The 13392-nt window shown below is 38.2% G+C and overlaps 1 non-coding gene across 1 annotated transcript; it reads left to right on the top strand.

Moving 5' to 3' along the window:
- The first annotated feature begins 7808 nt into the window (after window positions 1-7808).
- Window positions 7809-7916, top strand: LOC130937423 (small nucleolar RNA R71). The gene has a single exon (XR_009068644.1). It is a non-coding gene; the product is annotated as a small nucleolar RNA R71 (small nucleolar RNA).
- Window positions 7917-13392: the final 5476 nt, after the last annotated feature.

The raw sequence follows: 13392 nt of genomic DNA, 5'->3' as shown, positions 1-13392 counted from the left end.
TACCAATACAAATAAAAAGAAAAAAAGGCCGAGAGGGAGAAGTGGCGATCGTTACTTACTTCAAAGTTCAAATGGCAACAACGGAGAGCAAGCTGAACAACGAGTTTAGCCACCAAAGAAAAACAGAATAGCAGCAACAACCGTTCGCAGAGAGGAAGCAAATACAGCGACAACATCGTTTTCAGAGGAAATGTGTTGACAGAAAGGGCTTAGGAATTGCTACCTAATCTGGAATGCATTGGCAAAGGAGGTGCCTTCGCTTGATCCCGGAAGCTTTATGGCAACAGCAAAAAAGAGATGACCTAAGGTGGCGACAGCGGTGATAACGGCGACATCGAGCTTAGGGTTTTGGCGATGAGCTCTCCCTTCCCTCTAAATCTCTATTTCTCGAACTCATTCCCTCTGAGCTTTGACTCCCTCTGAGCTTTGGTGACTTTTCGTGTTTTTTGGTGGGGAGCCACTCAGATAAAGACATTCAAAACGTCTTTTTTATAAAGATGTTTTTTAATAATTAAAATTTAACATATAATCGATTAAATCGTATTATTTTTGTCAAAATTAGGCTAGATAAATTGATTTGACCGAAAAATGGTGAATCAAATCTTGAATTGGTCTAAATTAATATTATTTTTTATAAAAAATGACTACAATGATATACCCTATTATAGAAAATGACTAAAATACTTCTATTATATATATTAATTTTGAGAATCCTAAATTTTAGTCCTTTATTTTTCTATCGTAGGGTTAGGATTTAGAATTTTTAAAATTAATATACATATATATATATATATATATATATATATATATAATAAGAGTATTTTAATCATTCTCTATAATAAGGGTATTGTAGTAATATTTTATAAAAAAATAATATTAATTTAGACTAGTTCAAGATTTGATTCACCATTTTTTCGGTTAAATCAATTTGTCTAGTCTAATTTTGACAAAAATAACATGATTTAGTTAATTATATATGTTAAATTTTAATTACTAAAAAACATCTTTAAAAAAAGACGTTTTAGGCATTTTTATATGAGTGACTTCCTTTTTGGTGACATTTCTTCTCTATTTGCCAATTAACCAACAAATGTAAAAAAGAATATTTAATAAAAATAATAATGGCTATAATACTATGGTCACTAAAATTTTTTCATTAAAAATAGTTTTTTTTTAATATTTTTAGTGGCAACAATAATAATTGTCATTATAATATATAATATTAATTGCAAATATATAATGACCACAAAAACATAACTTAAATTAAAAAAATTGTGACCATTGTATTATTGCCGCTAAAAGTTTGTCGCTAAAACTAAATATTTTTATAGTGTCTCAAGCTTGATGTCTATTGGGGGGACTTCAATGGAATTGTCTCCTGTCTGCTGTTATAACCAACAGTGGGATCTTCAAGGTGCTTGCACATTGTTCTTGTCTAGTGAAGTCGCTTTCCTCGTTTTGTTTCGTGGAGAGAGTCAATGCCTGTGCAATCGGGATTCCAAAGCAGCAAATTTGGACAGAGCGGCAAATTTAGACAATCACAGGCCTTCCGAAGGCCTTTGGATTAATCAAAGGGAAAAATGAAGAACCCTCTAATTTTTATTGTGCAATGAGTTGCTGCCACAATAAAAATTAGAGGGTTCTTCATTTTTTTCCCTTTGATTAATCCAAAGGCCTTCGGAGGGTCTGTGGCTGTCTAAATTTTCTGCTCTATCCGAATTTGCCGCTTTGGAATCCCGATTGCACCACTGACTCTCTCCGCAAAACGAAGCGAGAAAAGCGACGACTTGCTGGTTGATGATTGATCAGGTGCAATGTTGACAAACATCAATTTTTTTGAATCACAACCAAGACATGGCTACAATGCACATGCATACAACATAGAAAGTTAAGTAGTAACAGACTAAACAGAGCCAAAAATAAAAAGCAATCAACAAGAAAAATTAAATACCAGCAACAAATAATCACCCTAACCCTAAAATCAATAACTATTTCAACAAAAATTCAGAAACATCATACTCAAAAATAAAAAATGGCAACAGCAGGCCAGCACCATAACAAATCCATTTCAACAACATAATTTTAACAACATAAAATCAATTATTTACTTAAGTGAAGATTCAGAAATCACTATAATTATCAGACATTCAAGTTTCAACACAGACTCAACAAAGCATAAAAGAAAATTACTAAACAGTGCCATTAACCTTCGAATGAGAGCAAGACGACGATGACGAGACGACAAAGACACGACGGCGAGCAGCTGGAACAGCGAAGCTAGAAGACGACTGGTGCGCGAAATTGTGATCACTACAACTTCGCACAACTAACCAGCAAGTGCACTGGGTCGTCCAAGTAATACCTTACGTGAGTAAGGGTCGATCCCACGGAGATTGTTGGTATGAAGCAAGCTATGGTCACCTTGTAAATCTCAGTCAGGCAGACTCAATTGGGTATAGTGATAAACGAATAAAGCATAAAGATAAAGATAGAGATACTTATGTAATTCATTGGTAGGAACTTCAGATAAGCGTATGAAGATGCATTCCCTTCCGTCTTTCTGCTTTCCTACTGTCTTCATCCAATCCTTCTTACTCCTTTCCATGGCAAGCTTATGCAAGGGTTTCACCGTTGTCAGTGGCTACCTCCCATCCTCTCATTGGAAATGTTCAACGCACCCTGTCACGGCACGGCTATCCATCTGTCGGTTCTCAATCAGGTCGGAATAGAATCCAGTGATTCTTTTGCGTCTGTCACTAACGCCCCGCCTTCAGGAGTTTGAAGCACGTCACAGTCATTCAATCATTGAATCCTACTCAGAATACCACAGACAAGGTTAGACCTTCCGGATTCTCTTGAATGCCGCCATCAGTTCTCGCCTATACCACGAAGACTCTGATCTCACGGAATGGCTGGCTCGTTTGTCAGGCGAGCACTCGGTTGTCAGGCGATCAACCATGCATCGTGTTATCAGGAATCCAAGAGATATTCACTAGAGCTTTGATTGCTTGTAGAACAAGAATGGTTGTCAATCACCTTGTTCATGAGTGAGAATGATGATGAGTGTCACGGATCATCACATTCATCAAGTTGAAGAACAAGTGATATCTTGGATAAAGAACAAGCGGAATTGAATAGAAGAACAATAGTAATTGCATTAATACTCGAGGTACAACAGAGCTCCACACCTTAATCTATGGTGTGTAGAAACTCCACCGTTGAAAATACATAAGAACAAAAGTGATCATTGGTTTCGGCCCCAGAGAGGGAACCAGAAGAACCAAGATCTGATCTAAGAAATAGATGTCCAAAGATAAAAAATACAATGGTAAAAGGTCCTATATATAGAGAACTAGTAGCCTAGGGTGTACAGAGATGAGTAAATGACATAAAAATCCACTTCCGGGCCCACTTGGTGTGTGCTTGGGCTGAGCATTGAAGCATTTTCGTGTAGAGACTCTTCTTGGAGTTAAACGCCAGCTTTTATGCCAGTTTGGGCGTTTAACTCCCATTTTGGTGCCAGTTCCGGCGTTTAACGCTGGAATTTCTGTAGGTGACTTTGAACGCCGGTTTGGGCCATCAAATCTTGGGCAAAGTATGGACTATCATATATTGCTGGAAAGCCCAGAATGTCTACTTTCCAACGCCGTTGAGAGCGCGCCAATTGGGCTTCTGTAGCTCCAGAAAATCCACTTCGAGTGCAGGGAGGTCAGAATCCAACAGCATCTGCAGTCCTTTTCAGTCTCTGAATCAGATTTTTGCTCAGATCCCTCAATTTCAGCCAGAAAATACCTGAAATCACAGAAAAACACACAAACTCATAGTAAAGTCCAGAAAAGTGAATTTTAACTAAAAACTAATAAAAATATACTAAAAACTAAACCAAATATACTAAAAACATACTAAAAACAATGCCAAAAAGCGTATAAATTATCCGCTCATCACAACACCAAACTTAAATTGTTGCTTGTCCCCAAGCAACTGAAAATCAAATAAGATAAAAAGAAGAGAATATACTATAGACTCCAAATTATCAATGAAACTTAGCTCCAAATTAGATGAGCGGGACTAGTAGCTTTTTGCCTCCGAACAGTTTTGGTATCTCACTTTATCCTTTGAAATTCAGAATGATTGGCTTCTTTAGGAACTCAGAATCCAGATAGTGTTATTGATTCTCCTAGTTAAGTATGATGATTCTTGAACACAGCTACTTATTGAGTCTTGGCCGTGGCCCAAAGCACTCTGTCTTCCAGTATTACCACCGGATACATACATGCCACAGACACATAATTGGGTGAACCTTTTCAGATTGTGACTCAGCTTTGCTAGAGTCCCCAATTAGAGGTGTCCAGGGTTCTTAAGCACACTCTTTTTGCCTTGGATAACAACTTTATTTCTTTCTTTTTCTTTCTTTTTCTTTTTCTCCCCCTTTTTTTTTCGTTTTTCTCCTTCTCTCTTTTTTTTTTTTGTATTCACTGCTTTTTCTTGCTTCAAGAATCATTTTTATGATTTTTCAGATCCTCAGTAACATGTCTCCTTTTTCATCATTCTTTCAAGAGCCAACAATTTTAACATTCATGAACCACAAATTCAAAAGACATATGCACTGTTTAAGCATACATTCAGAAAACAAAAGTATTGTCACCACATCAAACTAATTAAGCTAGTTTTAAAGATGAATTTAAAATCCTGCACTTCTTGTTCTTTTGTAATAAAAACAGTTTTCATTTAAGAAAGGTGATGGATTCATATTCATAGCTTTAAGGCATAGACACTAAGACACTAATGATCATAAGACACAAACATGGATAAATATAAAGCAAAATTTTCGAAAAAATAGAAAAATAAAGAACAAGGAGATTAAAGAACGGGTCCACCTCAGTGATGGCGGCTTGTTCTTCCTCTTGAAGGTCTTATGGAGTGCTTGATCTCCTCAATGTCTCTTCCTTGTTTTTGTTTCTCCTCTCTTAGTTGTCCCATGTTGGAACTCAATTCTCCTAGGGAGGTGTTGAGTTGCTCCCAATAGTCTTGTGGAGGAAAGTGCATCCCTTGAGGCATCTCAGGGATCTCTTGATGAGAGGGGTCTCTTGTTTGCTCCATCCTTTTCTTAGTGATGGGCTTGAGGTCATGCCTTCTCAGTTGAACCGGCTTCCCTTTTGAGTTTCTCTTCCATTGGGCGCCCTCTTCACAGATATCTATGAGGACTTGGTCCAACCTTTGATCAAAGTTGACCCTTCTTCATGGCCACAACTTCATAGAAGTGGTCTTGATGCACCCTTGAGATGAATCTCTCCATCTCCCATGACTCGGAGGTGGAAGCTTTTGCCTTCCCTTTCCTCTTTCTAGAGGTTTCTCCGGCCTTAGATGCCATAAATGGTTATGGAAAAACAAAAAGCAATGCTTTTACCACACCAAACTTAAAAGGTTTGCTCGTCCTCGAGCAAAAGAAGAAAGAAGGGAGGAGAAGAAGAAGAAAATGGAGGAAGAAGGGAATGGCTTTGTGTTCGGCCATGTATGGGGGAAGAAGTGGTGTTTAGGGTATGAGTGGTGAAGAGAAAGATGGGTTTTGATGGGTGAAGGGTTTTGGGGAAGAGGTATTGAGGTGATTGGTGAATGGGTGAAGAAGAAAGAGGGTGGTGGGGTGTTAATGGGGATCCTGTGGGATCCACAGATCCTTAGGTGTCAAGGAAAAGTCATCCCTGCACCAAATGGCATTCAAAAACACGTTTTGAGCCAATTCTGGCGTTAAACGCCGGGCTGGTGCCTATTCCTGGCGTTTAATGCCAGGTTCTTGCCCTTTTCTGGCGTTTAACGCCAGTCTGGTGCCCCTTTCTGGCGTTAAACGCCCAGAATGGTGCCAGACTGGGCGTTAAACGCCCAATTGCTAGCCTCACTGGCCTTTAAACGCCAGTGGGTTCTTCCTCCAGGGTGTGCTATTTTTCTTCCTGTTTTTCATTCTGTTTTTACTTTTTCAATGGATTTTGTGACTTCTTATGATCATCAACCTACAAAAAAACATAAAATAACAAAAGAAAATATATAAAATATAATCATTGGGTTGCCTCCCAACAAGCGCTTCTTTAATGTCAATAGCTTGACAGAGGGCTCTCATGGAGCCTCACAGATACTCAGAGCAATGTTGGAACCTCCCAACACCAAACTTAGAGTTTGAATGTGGGGGTTCAACACCAAACTTAGAGTTTGGTTGTGGCCTCCCAACACCAAACTTAGAGTTTGACTGTGGGGGCTCTGTTTGTCTCTGATTTGAGAGAAGCTCTTCATGCTTCTTCTCCATGGTGACAGAGGGGTATCCTTGAGCCTTAAACACCAAGGATTTTTTCATTCACTTGAATGATCAGTTCACCTCTATCAACATCAATCACAGCCTTTGCTGTGGCTAGGAAGGGTCTGCCAAGGATGATGGATTCATCCATGCACTTCCCAGTCTCTAGGACTATGAAATCAGTAGGGATGTAATGGTCTTCAACTTTTACCAAAACATTCTCTACAAGTCCATGAGCTTGTTTTCTTGAGTTGTCTGCCATCTCTAGTGAGATTCTTGCAGCTTGTACCTCAAAGATCCCTAGCTTCTCCATTACAGAGAGGGGCATGAGGTTCACACTTGACCCTAAGTCACACAGGGCCTTCTTGAAGGTCATGGTGCCTATGGTACAAGGTATGAAAAACTTCCCAGGATCTTGTCTCTTTTGAGGTAATTTCTGCCTAGACAAGTCATCCAGTTCTTTGGTGAGCAAAGGGGATTCATCCTCCCAAGTCTCATTTCCAAAGAACTTGTCATTTAGCTTCATGATTGCTCCAAGGTATTTAGCAACTTGCTCTTCAGTGACATACTCCTCCTCTTCAGAGGAAGAATACTCATCAGAGCTCATGAAAGGCAGAAGTAAGTCCAACGGAATCTCTATGGTCTCATTTTGAGCCTCAGATTCCCATAGTTCCTCATTGGGGAACTCTCTGGAGGCCAGTGCACACCCATTGAGGTCCTCCTCAGTGGCGTTCACTGCCTCTCTTTCCTCCCAGAATTCGGCCATGTTAATAGCTTTGCACTCTCCTTTTGGGTTTTCTTCTGTGTTGCTTGGGAGAGTACTAGGAGGGAGTTCAGTAACTTTCTTGCTCAGCTGACCCACTTGTCCTTCCAAATTTCTGATGGAGGACCTTGTTTCATTCATGAAACTTTGAGTGGTTTTGATTAGATCAGAGACCATTGTTGCTAAGTCAGAGGTATTCTGCTTAGAACTCTCTGTCTGTTGCTGAGAAGATGATGGAAAAGGCTTGCCATTGCTAAACCTGTTTCTTCCACCATTATTGTTGTTGAAACCTTGTTGAGGTCTCTCTTGATTCTTCCATGAGAAATTTGGGTGATTTCTCCATGAAGAATTATAGGTGTTTCCATAGGGTTCTCCTAAGTAATTCACCTCTTCCATTGAAGGGTTCTCAGGATCATAAGCTTCTTCTTCAGATGAAGCATCCTTAGTACTGCTTGGTGCATTTTGCATTCCAGACAGACTTTGAGAGATCAAATTGACTTGTTGAGTCAATATCTTGTTCTGAGCCAAAATGGCATTCAGAGTATCAATCTCAAGAACTCCTTTCTTCTGACTTGTCCCATTGTTCACAGGATTTCTTTCAGAAGTGTACATGAATTGGTTATTTGCAACCATTTCAATGAGCTCTTGAGCCTCTGTAGGCGTCTTCTTCAGATGAAGAGATCCTCCAGCAGAGCTATCCAAAGACATCTTGGATAGTTCAGAGAGACCATCATAGAAAATACCTATGATGCTCCATTCAGAAAGCATGTCTGAGGGACATTTTCTGATTAATTGTTTGTATCTTTCCCAAGCTTCATAGAGGGATTCACCATCCTTCTGTCTGAAGGTTTGGACTTCCACTCTAAGCTTACTCCATTTTTGAGGTGGAAAGAACTTTGCCAAGAAGGCATTGACTAGCTTTTCCCAAGAGTCCAAGCTATCTTTAGGTTGTGAGTCCAACCATATTCTAGCTCTGTCTCTTACAGCAAAAGGGAATAGCATCAGTCTGTAGACCTCAGGGTCAACCCCATTAGTCTTGACTGTGTCACAGATTTGCAAGAACTCAGCTAAAAACTGATGAGGATCTTCCAATGGAAGTCCATGGAACTTGCAATTCTGTTGCATTAGAGAAACTAATTGAGGCTTAAGCTCAAAATTGTTTGCTCCAATGGCAGGGATAGAGATGCTTCTCCCATAGAAGTCGGGAGTAGGTGCAGTAAAGTCACCCAGCACCTTCCTTGCATTGTTGGCATTGTTGTTATTTTCGGCTGCCATGGGTTTTTTTCAGGTTCAGGGTCAGCTTCAACAAGAATGCCTTTGTCTCTGCTCCTGCTCATATGAAAGAGAAGAGAGCAAGAAATTGTGGAATCCTCTATGTCACAGTATAGAGATTCCTTGAGGTGTCAGAGGAAGAAAAATGGAAGATAGAGGTAGAAAATTCGAACTTATCAAAGAAGATTGAGTTCGAATTTTGCATTAAGGAATAGTGTTAGTCCATAAATAGAAGGATGTGAGAAGAAGGGAAGTAATTTTCGAAAATTAAGTAAAGGATTTTGAAAACATTTTGAAAAACACTTAATTGATTTTCGAAAATAAGAGTGGAAAAGGAATCAAGTGATTTTTGAAAAAGATTTTGAAATTAGAAATCAAAAAGATTTGATTGAAAACTATTTTGAAAAAGATGAGGTTAAGAAGATATGATTGGTTTTAAAAAGATGTGATTGAGAAGATATGATTTGAAAAACATTTTAAAAAGATTTGATTTTGAAAATTAAAAACTTGACTAACAAGAAAAGATATGATTCAAACATTAAACCTTTCTCAACAGAAAATGCAACATACTTGAAATGTTCAATCAAATCATTAATTGTTAGCAAGTATCCTTGAAAAAGGAAAGAAATTGATTTTGAAAACATTTGATTGAAAAGATATGATTTGAAAAAGATTTGATTTTGAAAAACTTTGAAAACTTGAAAAAAAATTGATTTGAAAACAAAATCCTCCCCCTTGTGCCATCCTGGCGTTAAACGCCCAGAATGGTGCACATTCTGGCGTTTAATACCCAAACTACTACCCTTTTGGGCGTTAAACGCCCAGCCAGGCACCCTGGCTGGCGTTTAAACGCCAGTCTGTCTTCTTCACTGGGCATTTTTGAATGCCTAGCTTTTTCTGTGTGATTCCTCTGCAGTATGTTCTGAATCTTCAATTCTCTGTATTATTGACTTGAAAAGACACAAATTAAAAATATTTTTGGATTTTTAATAATAAGGAATAATCAAAATGCAACTAAAATCAAATAATAATGCATGCAAGACACCAAACTTAGTAGTTTGTATACTACTAACACTAACAAGATGAGAATGCATATGAGAAACAACAAAACACTCAAGTCAATAGAATTCAAAGATCAAAACAAGGAAATCATCAAGAACAACTCGAAGATTAATGAAGACACATGCATGAATTCGAAAAATGCAAGAAGAACAGAAACATGCAATTGACACCAAACTTAAAATTAGACACTAGACTCAAACAAGAGATATTTTTGGTTTTTATGATTTTGTAAAATTTTTTTTTTTGTGCTTTTTTGAAAATTATGTAGAAAAAGAAAATAAAGGTATCAAAATTCTTAATGAGAATTCCAGGAATCATGCAATGTTAGTCTAAAGCTTTAGTCTAAAGAAATTAGACATGGCCGGCCAAGCTTCAGCAGGACACTGCATTCAAGAGCTAAATTGATGAGAATCAATCAGCCTTGGTGATGATAAGAACATCACCTTGAAACACTAGAATTCCTTCTTAAGAACTCTGAAGAAAAATACCTAATCTAAGCAACAAGATGAACCGTCAGTTGTCCATACACAAACAATCCCCGGCAACGGCGCCAAAAACTTGGTGCGCGAAATTGTGATCACTACAACTTCGCACAACTAACCAGCAAGTGCACTAGGTCGTCCAAGTAATACCTTACGTGAGTAAGGGTCGATCCCACAGAGATTGTTGGTATGAAGCAAGCTATGGTCACCTTGTAAATCTCAGTCAGGCAGACTCAATTGGGTATAGTGATAAACGAATAAAGCATAAAGATAAAGATAGAGATACTTATGTAATTCATTGGTAGGAACTTCAGATAAGCGTATGAAGATGCCTTCCCTTCCGTCTTTCTGCTTTCCTACTGTCTTCATCCAATCCTTCTTACTCCTTTCCATGGCAAGCTTATGCAAGGGTTTCACCGTTGTCAGTGGCTACCTCCCATCCTCTCATTGGAAATGTTCAACGCACCCTGTCACGGCACGGCTATCCATCTGTCGGTTCTCAATCAGGCCGGAATAGAATCCAGTGATTCTTTTGCGTCTGTCACTAACGCCCCGCCTTCAGGAGTTTGAAGCACGTCACAGTCATTCAATCATTGAATCCTACTCAGAATACCACAGACAAGGTTAGACCTTCCGGATTCTCTTGAATGCTGCCATCAGTTCTCGCCTATACCACGAAGACTCTGATCTCACGGAATGGCTGGCTCGTTTGTCAGGCGAGCACTCGGTTGTCAGGCGATCAACCATGCATCGTGTTATCAGGAATCCAAGAGATATTCACTAGAGCTTTGATTGCTTGTAGAACAAGAATGGTTGTCAATCACCTTGTTCATGAGTGAGAATGATGATGAGTGTCACGGATCATCACATTCATCAAGTTGAAGAACAAGTGATATCTTGGATAAAGAACAAGCGGAATTGAATAGAAGAACAATAGTAATTGCATTAATACTCGAGGTACAGCAGAGCTCCACACCTTAATCTATGGTGTGTAGAAACTCCACCGTTGAAAATACATAAGAACAAAAGTGATCATTGGTTTCGGCCCCAGAGAGGGAACCAGAAGAACCAAGATCTGATCTAAGAACTAGATGTCCAAAGATAAAAAATACAATGGTAAAAGGTCCTATATATAGAGAACTAGTAGCCTAGGGTGTACAGAGATGAGTAAATGACATAAAAATCCACTTCCGGGCCCACTTGGTGTGTGCTTGGGCTGAGCATTGAAGCATTTTCGTGTAGAGACTCTTCTTGGAGTTAAACGCCAGCTTTTATGCCAGTTTGGGCGTTTAACTCCCATTTTGGTGCCAGTTCCGGCGTTTAACGCTGGAATTTCTGTAGGTGACTTTGAACGCCGGTTTGGGCCATCAAATCTTGGGGAAAGTATGGACTATCATATATTGCTGGAAAGCCCAGGATGTCTACTTTCCAACGCCGTTGAGAGCGCGCCAATTGGGCTTCTGTAGCTCCAGAAAATCCACTTCGAGTGCAGGGAGGTCAGAATCCAACAGCATCTGCAGTCCTTTTCAGTCTCTGAATCAGATTTTTGCTCAGATCCCTCAATTTCAGCCAGAAAATACCTGAAATCACAGAAAAACACACAAACTCATAGTAAAGTCCAGAAAAGTGAATTTTAACTAAAAACTAATAAAAATATACTAAAAACTAAACCAAATATACTAAAAACATACTAAAAATAATGCCAAAAAGCGTATAAATTATCCGCTCATCAACGACGCGACGACGACGTGCCTTGCTAGGGGTTTGGGTTTGGAACATGGGAAAGGGGGAGGCCATGGAGGCGCCTACAACAACAGACGGCGACGGCGGATCCGTTGAAAAGTCTAAGTTTTTGGTTTGGGTTTTGAATTCTTGAAGAAGCTAGGGCTGGTGAGAGGAGAGGGACATTTGATTCACAGAGGAGTTTTGAGGGGGGGTGAGTGACGCGACGTGGGTTTGGGTATCAAAACGACTTCATTTATTAAAAATCGGCCGTTTTCCAGTCCATACCAACTGACCGGTTTCAGTTTGGTCCAACTGGCCAGTTTTCAGTCCGATCCAACCGGCCAGTTTTTGGTTTGGTCGGTTTGACGATTTTTCTATCGATTTTGAAATTGGTGGTTTCAGAGAGAGGATCGGACCATTTTCTCATCGGTTTCTAGTTGAACTGGTTCAACCAACTAGTTCGATCTAGTTTTTAAAACTTGGAGTTTGTAATGGTTATAAGAAAAAATGACAAAAATTTAATTTTATTATATTTTAATAGACTTATTAAAAATACATCATCTTAATTATTATAAATTAAATAATATTTATACTTTTATCTTGAGGCAATAAATTAAAATAAAATAATACTTTTACAAAATTAATTGAATTTTGTTTGGTTTTACTTTTATTTTATTTTCTTCTATATTTTTGTGTAGATTAAAAATAATGTTACTAATATATGAATAATGTTAAAACATATTAAACTAATTTTGTAAAGGCAAAAATATTTAGTTGTTATAAAAGACGAGTGCATAAATAAGCACTAACGTATTTATTAATCTAATTTTTTAAAATATGTATAATAATAAATGAGATGTTAATTAATATGATGATTATTTCATATTTTGATTAAGAAGTTTTGAAATTGAGTCTTAGAAACAAAAAATATACCTTTTATAAATTATATATAATTGAGTCCAAAATGTGTTGTTAATCTGTATGAAAATTTTGGCGCCATCTAGGAAAATTTGGTGTCAAAATTCGGAACAATATTTTAACAAATTTAGGACAGAATATATTCTTCCATAACCTCCACTTAAAAGTTGTTCAAAATTTGTCTCAAATTTGTCCGAAATTATAAAGTCATTCATACGAAATAAATTTTGTCTGAAATTTTTGTCTGAAAAAACCTTATTTCTAGTAGTGTTCGGAGTCCATGCAAAATTCTTTTTCAAATAAAGAAAATTTTCACAAGTCTGGAAAGCACACTCATCTCTCTTTAAAGGGTGTATCCTACCTTAGAACTCATGTAAATTAGGATTTTTGCTAAAATGGGAGCTAAACATATTTTTCTCGTATACTCCTCACCCCGATTAAGGTTTTGTTTAATTTCGGAGTCCATGCAAAAATCTTTTTCAAGCAATGAAAAATACCACAAGTCTGGAAAGCACATTCATCGCTCTTTAATTTGGAGGGTGTATCCTACCCTAGAACTCATGTAAATTAGGATTTTCGGTGAAAACGGGAGCTAAATATATTTTTCTCGTGTACTCCTCACCCCAATTAAGGTTGTGTTTAGCTCTGGAGCCCATACAAATATATTTTTAATCTGGGCACGCATATCGAGGTGAATAGTAACCACGAGCGACCCAAATCTGGGCCCAATCCGCACCGAAAGAACAAAATTGTTTGGTCGATCTGTTTCGGGGCGTGTGCGGGCTTACCTAAAATCCTAAACCCTAACCCGAAGTATCATCTACCAATCTATCAATGTTCGGGAGTGGATAGGAATCTTTCGGGCATGCTTTGTTCAAGTCTGAAAA

This window comes from Arachis stenosperma, chromosome 6 (genome assembly GCF_014773155.1).
Source record: "Arachis stenosperma cultivar V10309 chromosome 6, arast.V10309.gnm1.PFL2, whole genome shotgun sequence".
NCBI classification, from domain to species: Eukaryota; Viridiplantae; Streptophyta; class Magnoliopsida; order Fabales; family Fabaceae; genus Arachis; species Arachis stenosperma.
The sequence above is the reverse complement of the archived record's forward strand: the minus strand, read 5'-3'. Positions and strand labels throughout refer to the sequence as shown.